At 48.2% G+C, this 7,327-nt stretch overlaps 1 pseudogene; it reads left to right on the forward strand.

Moving 5' to 3' along the window:
* Positions 1-4,359: 4,359 nt before the first annotated feature.
* On the forward strand, positions 4,360-7,105 carry LOC111167535 (tubulin epsilon and delta complex protein 2-like; annotated as a pseudogene).
* The last annotated feature ends 222 nt before the right edge of the window (positions 7,106-7,327 follow it).

Here is a 7,327-nt window from a genome sequence, read left to right on the forward strand (position 1 = left end):
ATATCACTCATGAATATAGACGCAAAAATACTCAACAAAATACTAGCAAACAGAATCCAACAACACATTAAAAGGATCATACACCACGATCAAGTGGGATTTATCCCAGGGATTCAAGGATTCTTCAATATACGCAAATCAATCAATGTGATACACCATATTAACAAACTGAAGGATAAAAACCATATGATCATGTCAACAGATGCAGAAAAAGCTTTTGACAAAATTCAGCACCCATTTGTGATAAAAAAAACTCTCCAGAAAGTGGGCATAAGGGAAACTACCTCAACATAATAAAGGCCATATACGACAAACCCACAGCAAACATCATTCTCAATGGTGAAAAACTGAGAGCATTTCCTCTAAGATCAGGAACAAGACAAGGATGTCCACTCTCGCCACTATTATTCAACATAGTTTTGGTAGTCCTACCCACAGCAATCAGAGAAGAAAAAGAAATAAAAGGAATACAAGTTGGAAAAGAAGAAGTAAAACTGTCACTGTTTGCAGATGACATGATACTATACATAGAGAATCCTAAAGATGCTACCAGAAAACTACTAGAGCTAATCAATGAATTTGGTAAAGTTGCAGGATACAAAATTAATGCACAGAAATCTCTTGCATTCCTATACACTAACAACGAAAGATCAGAAAGAGCAATTAAGGAAACAATCCCATTCACCATTGCAACAAAAAGAATAAAATACCTAGGAATAAACCTACCTAGGGGGACAAAAGACCTGTAAGCAGAAAAGTATAAGACACTGATGAAAGAAATCAAAAATGACACAGATGGAGAGATATACCATGTTCTTGGATTGGAAGAATCAATCTTGTGAAAATGACTATACTACCCAAATCAATCTACAGATTCAAGGCAATCCCTAACAAATTACCAGTGGCATTTTTTACAGAACTAGAACAAAAAATCTTAAAATTTGCATGGAGACACAAAAGACCCCGAATAGCCAGAGCAGTCTTCAGGGAAAAAAAATGGAGCTGGAGAAATCAGACTCCCCGACTTCAGACTATAATACAAAGCTACAGTAATCAAGACAATATGTAACTGGCACAAAAACAGAAATATAGGTCAATGGAACAGGATAGAAAGCCCAGGGATAAACCCACGCACATATGGTCACCTTATCTTTGATAAAGGAGACAAGAGTATACAATGGAGAAAAGGCAGCCTCTTCAAAAAGTGGTGCTGGGAAAACTGGACAGGTACATGTAAAAGTATGAGATTAGAACACTCCCTAACACCATACACAAAAATAAGCTCAAAATGGATTAAAGACCTAAATGTAAGGCCAGAAACTATCAAACTCTTAGAGGAAAACATAGGCAGGACACTCTATGACATAAATCACAGCAAGATCCTTTTTGACCCACTTCCTAGAGAGATGGAAATAAAAGCAAAAGTAAACAAATGGGACCTAATGAAACTTAAAAGCTTTTGCACAGCAAAGGAAACCATAAACAAGACCAAAAGACAACCCTCAGAATGGGCGAAAATATTTGCAAATGAAGCAACTGACAAAGGATTAATCTCCAAAATTTACAAGCAGCTCATGCAGCTCAATAACAAAAAAACAAACACCCAATCCAAAAATGGGCAGAAGACCTAAGTAGACATTTCTCCAAAGAAGATATACAGACTGCCAACAAACACATGAAAGGATGCTCAACATCACTAATCATTAGAGAAATGCAAATCAAAACTACAATGAGATATCATCTCACACCGGTCAGAGTGGCCATCATCAAAACATCTAGAAACAATAAATGCTGGAGAGGGTGTGGAGAAAAGGGAACACTCTTGCACTGCTGGTGGGAATGTAAATTGATACACCAGTATGGAGAACAGTATGAAGTTTCCTTAAAAAACTACAAATAGAACTACCATATGACCCAGCAATCCCACTACTGGGCATATACCCTAAGAAAACCATAATTCAAAAAGAGTCATGTACCAAAATGTTCATTGCAACTCCATTTACGATAGCCTGGAGATGGAAACAACCTAAGTGTCCATCATCGGATGAATGGATAAAGAAGATGTGGCAAATATATACAATGGAATATTACTCAGCCATAAAAAGAAACGAAATTGAGCTATTTGTAATGAGGTGGATGGACCTAGAGTCTGTCGTACAGAGTGAAGTAAGTCAGAAAGAGAAAGACAAATACCGTATGCTAACACATATATATGGCATTTAAGGGAAAAAAATGTCATGAAGAACCTAGGGGTAAGACAGGAATAAAGACACAGACCTACTAGAGAATGGACTTGAGGAAATGGGGAGGGGGAAGGGTAAGCGGTGACAAAGCGAGAGAGTGGCATGGACATAGATACACTACCAAACATAAAATAGATAGCTAGTGGGAAGCAGCCGCATAGCACAGGGAGATCAGCTCGGTGCTTTGTGACCACCTGGAGGGGTGGGATAGGGAGGGTGGGAGGGAGGGAGACGCAAGAGGGAAGAGATTTGGGAGCATATGTATATGTATAACTGATTCACTTTGTTATAAAGCAGAAACGAACACACCACTGTAAAGCAATTATACTCCAACAAAGATGTAAAAAAACCCAAAAAACAAAAATAAACAAATGGGACCTAATGAAACTTAAAAGCTTTTGCAAAGGAAAGGAAACTACAAACAAGACAAAAAGACAACCCTCAGAATGGGAGAAAGTATTTGCAAACGAACCAACGGACAAGGATTATTCTCCAAAATATATAAACAGCTCATGCAGCTCAATATCAAAAAAACAAACAACCCAATCCAAAAATGGGCAGAAGACCTAAATAGACATTTCTCCAAAGAAGATATACAGATTGCCAACAAACACATGAAAAGATGCTCAACATCACTAATTATTAGAGAAATGCAAATCAAAACTATAATGAGGTATCACCTCACACCAGCTAGAACGGGCGTCATCAGAAAATCTACAAACAACAAATGCTGGAGAGGATGTGGAGAACAGGGAACCCTCTTGCACTGTTGGTGGGAATGTAAATTGATACAGCCACTATGGACAACAGTATGGACGTTCCTTAAAAAACTGAAAATAGAATTACCATATGACCCAGCAATCCCACTACTGGGCATATACCCAGAGAAAACCATAATTCAAAAAGACACATGCATCCCAATGTTCATTGCAGCACTATTTACAATAGCCAGGAATAGCTAGGTTCTATGTGGAACCTAGAAAAATGGTACAGATGAACCGGTTTGCAGGGCAGAAATAGAGACACAGATGGAGAGAACAAACGTATCGCCTCCAACGGGGGAAAGTGGCGGGGGTGGGGGTGGGGGGGTGGGATGAATTGGGAGATTGGGATTGACATGTATACACTAATTGTATAAAATAGATAACTAATAAGAACGTGCTGTATACAAATAAAATAAAATTCAAAAACATAAAATAAAAATTTAAAAAAAGAGGGTGTTAATTGATGGCTATGCTTATAGCATTTGAAAAATACTTTGCAGTCGATTTGAAAACATAAATAAAATAAACACACCACATGATTCTAAACTTATTTTTTCCCATGGGAATAAAGCAGAGTTAAGCTTCCTACCAGCTGGCTGTTCAGCTATCACAGTGTAATGATTAAAACCCACGTATTTTGTGTTGCCAGTTGGTAAGAGGGCGGGGGTGCTCTCAGATTATATTGTTTAAAGGCTGTAAAGCTCCCCTATCTCCTGGTTACAAAAATGTTTGCCTTTTGGTTGAATGACTGAGTTTGAGGCTCACTTGTTATACTGCTTATTCAGGTTGGAAATCATTAAGCAAAATGACAGCTCTTGGTTTAGGAGACCATCACCTAAAAACAACATGGCTCTCGCTGCTGAATTCTCATCAGTTTCTCACTCCTATTAAAAATAATTCTTTTCCCATGTGGAAGCCTACGACACCAAGCTTTTCTTCAGCAGGCTCAAAACACTTACCAATCATCACCTCGTTCATCCTCACCTCTTCCCTATCAAAGAGGCAAGTGTCATTACGTCACGCTAGGCCAAAACCAGAAAGAGTGCGGTTCAGTGGGCGATTATAGGGCTTACAGGAGCAACAGGGCACTCGTTTCCCACTGAGGTATCAAGGTTGAATCAGAGGACAGTAGAGTATGAAAGCTAGAATTTCCCATAAAGATGGAGAGGCAGAGTTTTAAGGGCCAGTGCTCTGGTGTTAGCCAGTGCTCTACTTGAATGGCAGCTCAAATTTTTCACTCCCTTGGGCAAGGCTCTGAACCCCTTTAGGCCCGGTGTCCCCATCCATAAAATGAAACTAATGAAAGTATCTGCTTCCTCGTGTGGATGTAAGGACTAAATGAGACGGCGCACACGCAGCACTTAGCACAGCGCTCAATAAATGGGAGCTTGTTATTAGGCTCAAGATCAATTCTCCAGGGATTTTAGAGATGACACTGAAGGCAGGGGGGTGGCCCAAGGTGCCAGAGTCAGGTAGAAGTAGGGGAGAGATCGAAACCTTATTGTCTTCGTGACAAATTAGTGAAAGGAGCTTAGTGATGATATCCATGACGTCCAAAAATGTCTTTTTTTTTTTTTTTTAATTTTTGGCCACACTGTGCAGCATGTGGGATCTTAGTTCCCCGACCAGGGATCGAACCCGTGTCCCCTGCAGTGGAAGCTCAGAGTCTTAACCACTGGACCCTGCCGGCTGCTCGCACGCACCGGTGGATTCCGTGCCCTGGAGGGGGCGGGAGGTGGCGCAGCCCGAGGCTGCTGAGCCTCGGGTGCGTCCCTTCCAGGCTGGTGGCCAAGCTGCATGACGCCCTGGACTCCTGCACCGAGTGACAGTGGCAGCTGGAGCGGAGCCTGCGAGGCTCCCGGCGGCTGCTGAGTGCCTGGGAACCAGCCGAGACCCCGGCTCCGGAGCCCAGCCCAGGACCAGAAACTAACGAAGAGGCCCCACCTGCAGCATGCACACCCAGCCCGCAGGACCTCAAGGAGCCGGAGCTTCTGACCCAGGCACTGGAGAAGGCTGTGCGGGTGCGAAAAGGCATCTCAAAGGCTGGAGAAGGCGACAAGGGCAAGGTCCCCAGCCTGAAGTCTGCGTCCATGGCCGCTTCCCCTGCCACCAGAGCCTCTGCCCCCTCAGCGCCTCATGCAGGGCTGACAGCCATGCATCAGAGACAAAAGCCCCCAGGGGCATCCACCAAACCAGGGTGCGTGCCAAGGACCTCCCTGAGCGCAGGCTTCTGTCAGTGGGGGATCAGGCCTGTATGGGGAAGGGGCCGGAGCCACCAAGCCTGAACCAGGCCGCAGGGACCAACAAATAGTCCCGTTGGCTGCGCCTCAGGCCCCAGAAGCTTTTCCACTCAAGGATAAGGGGTGCGTTTCCCAGACCCTCACTGGAGGAACTACTGTCTCTACCTGATCAGATCCCGGCAGCACCAGTAGTCTGGGTTTGGGGTGACAGGGAGGGCAGGGCATTGAGCTGGATGTGGGCCAGGGCAGCCCCAGGATGCCACCCCATGAGGCCCAAGCCCAGAAGCTGGCAGAATGGAACAGCTGGCTGTGAAGGTGCCACGTTTGATGCACTGGGGCCTGTCCTGTGCCCTATCCACTTATCCACCCAGCCCCGGGGCTCCACATGAGCTCTCGAAAGCCTGGGCTCTGCTTTCCCTCCTCCCTGCCAGGTGGGACCTGAACTGGGCTGGCTCCTGGGGTCACCCTGGAAGCCCTGCCTGAGGGGTGGGTGAGCCTCATCCCTCACTGGGCTCTGAGTAGGGAGTGGGGCCTGGAGCCCCCAGAGTGACACAGAGCTGTCCTGGGCACCGGCTTCTCCGACAGGATGCAGCTGCCCGAGGCCTTCAGGAAAGCGGCTTCCCGGAATTCCTGGTGAGGCTGAGCCTCGAGGCTGGGGGAGGAGGAAGAGGAGGGGGAGGTGAGACCAGGGGAGTGTGGAGAGCGGGGAGGCTGAGGCTTCCCGCTGGCAAGACTTCTCCCACGGGCCCCTCGGCTCTCTCTGCCCGGTGACGACACTCTACGCGTTAGGAGAGTCAGCCTCCCTAGGACGGCTGTGGTCACCTTAGACTCAGCCAGTGGCCTCGGAGGCCCCCAGCTCAGCCTCTCTCAAGCTGTGAGGCCTTGAGCAGGGCACTCTGTGTCTCCAAGTCCCCATCTGTCTTCCTTGTGGAGATGACAATAATAGTAGCAGCTTCTAGAGGTGCTGTAGGGGTTAAACGAGGTGGTGCCTTTCGGGTGCTTGTGCTGTGCCTGGTACAGAGCCAGCACCCAGAGCTCTCACCAGACATCTTGGCTACCAGTCACTGCTGGTTCCTCTCCCCTTTTTTTCCTTGAATTCTCTCCTAGCATTTCCCAGAGTGGGTCAGCTCTGTCACCCTTTTCACGGACAGTGTCCCCTCAGTTCCCCAGGACCCCCAAAGGCCCCTCCTGACATTCAGCAGAGCCGGACAGCGCAGGCTGGGGCCACTACCCTAGCCCTTGCCTACTTCTCGTGGCCCAGCCCAGATGGCTGGAGTCACCACGTTGCTCTCTGGTTTGCGGGCTGCGCACGTGTGCATCCCAGCCTGTGGGCCCAGCTCAGCTCTGCGCAGACCAGTGATTCTGTGGATGCTGCTACCACCGCCAAAATCCAGTTCCTGCAGAAAATGCAGACAACTTCAAGTTGGCCCGGCTCTAGGCTCAGCGCCGCGGAGGCGGAGGCAGAGTTGCGGCACCTGCAGGAGGCCTGCTTGCTGCTAAGACTTCGAATGGGGAAGAGCTCACGGCAGAGCCCAAGGACTGGATACAGGAGTAGCGCTGCCTGCTCACCCCGGAGGGGCTGCAGGCCATCGCGGGGCAGCGTCTCCGCAGGCTGAGGGAGCGGTGCACAGTACCCAGGAGCTGCAGACCCCGGCGGCCCTCGGGCTGCGGGGAGGCCATGCTGCACCAGCAGATCCACCTGGAAAAGGTCCTGATGGCCGAACTCCTCCCCCTGGTGAGCAAGCAGGAGCCGCTGGGGCCACCCTGGCTCGTGCTGTGCCGGGCTGAACACAGCCTGCTCTGTGAGGGAGGCCAGCACTTCCTCACCCTCCTACGAGAAGATAAGCCTGCTGACTGAGCCCTTCCCGTGGCCAGGCCCACCCCCAGTCCCCCAGGACCATGCAGCAAAGGCAGGCTGCCTCAGCCCCCTAGCCTGACTGTTAGGGAGAGCCGCACTTCCCTAGGAGGCATTAAGTGAATGGGCATTGAGGGGATTTTCACTGGAGCAGTGAGCCGGGGGCCCAGAGATGCCTGTACCCCCGTAGGAAACCAGGTTTCCAAGGGGCGGGGACTGCCTCCT

This window comes from Delphinapterus leucas, chromosome X (genome assembly GCF_059928025.1).
Source record: "Delphinapterus leucas isolate spDelLeu-1000000601 "Yukka" chromosome X, BTC_Dleu_Yukka2, whole genome shotgun sequence".
Taxonomy (NCBI): Eukaryota; Metazoa; Chordata; class Mammalia; order Artiodactyla; family Monodontidae; genus Delphinapterus; species Delphinapterus leucas.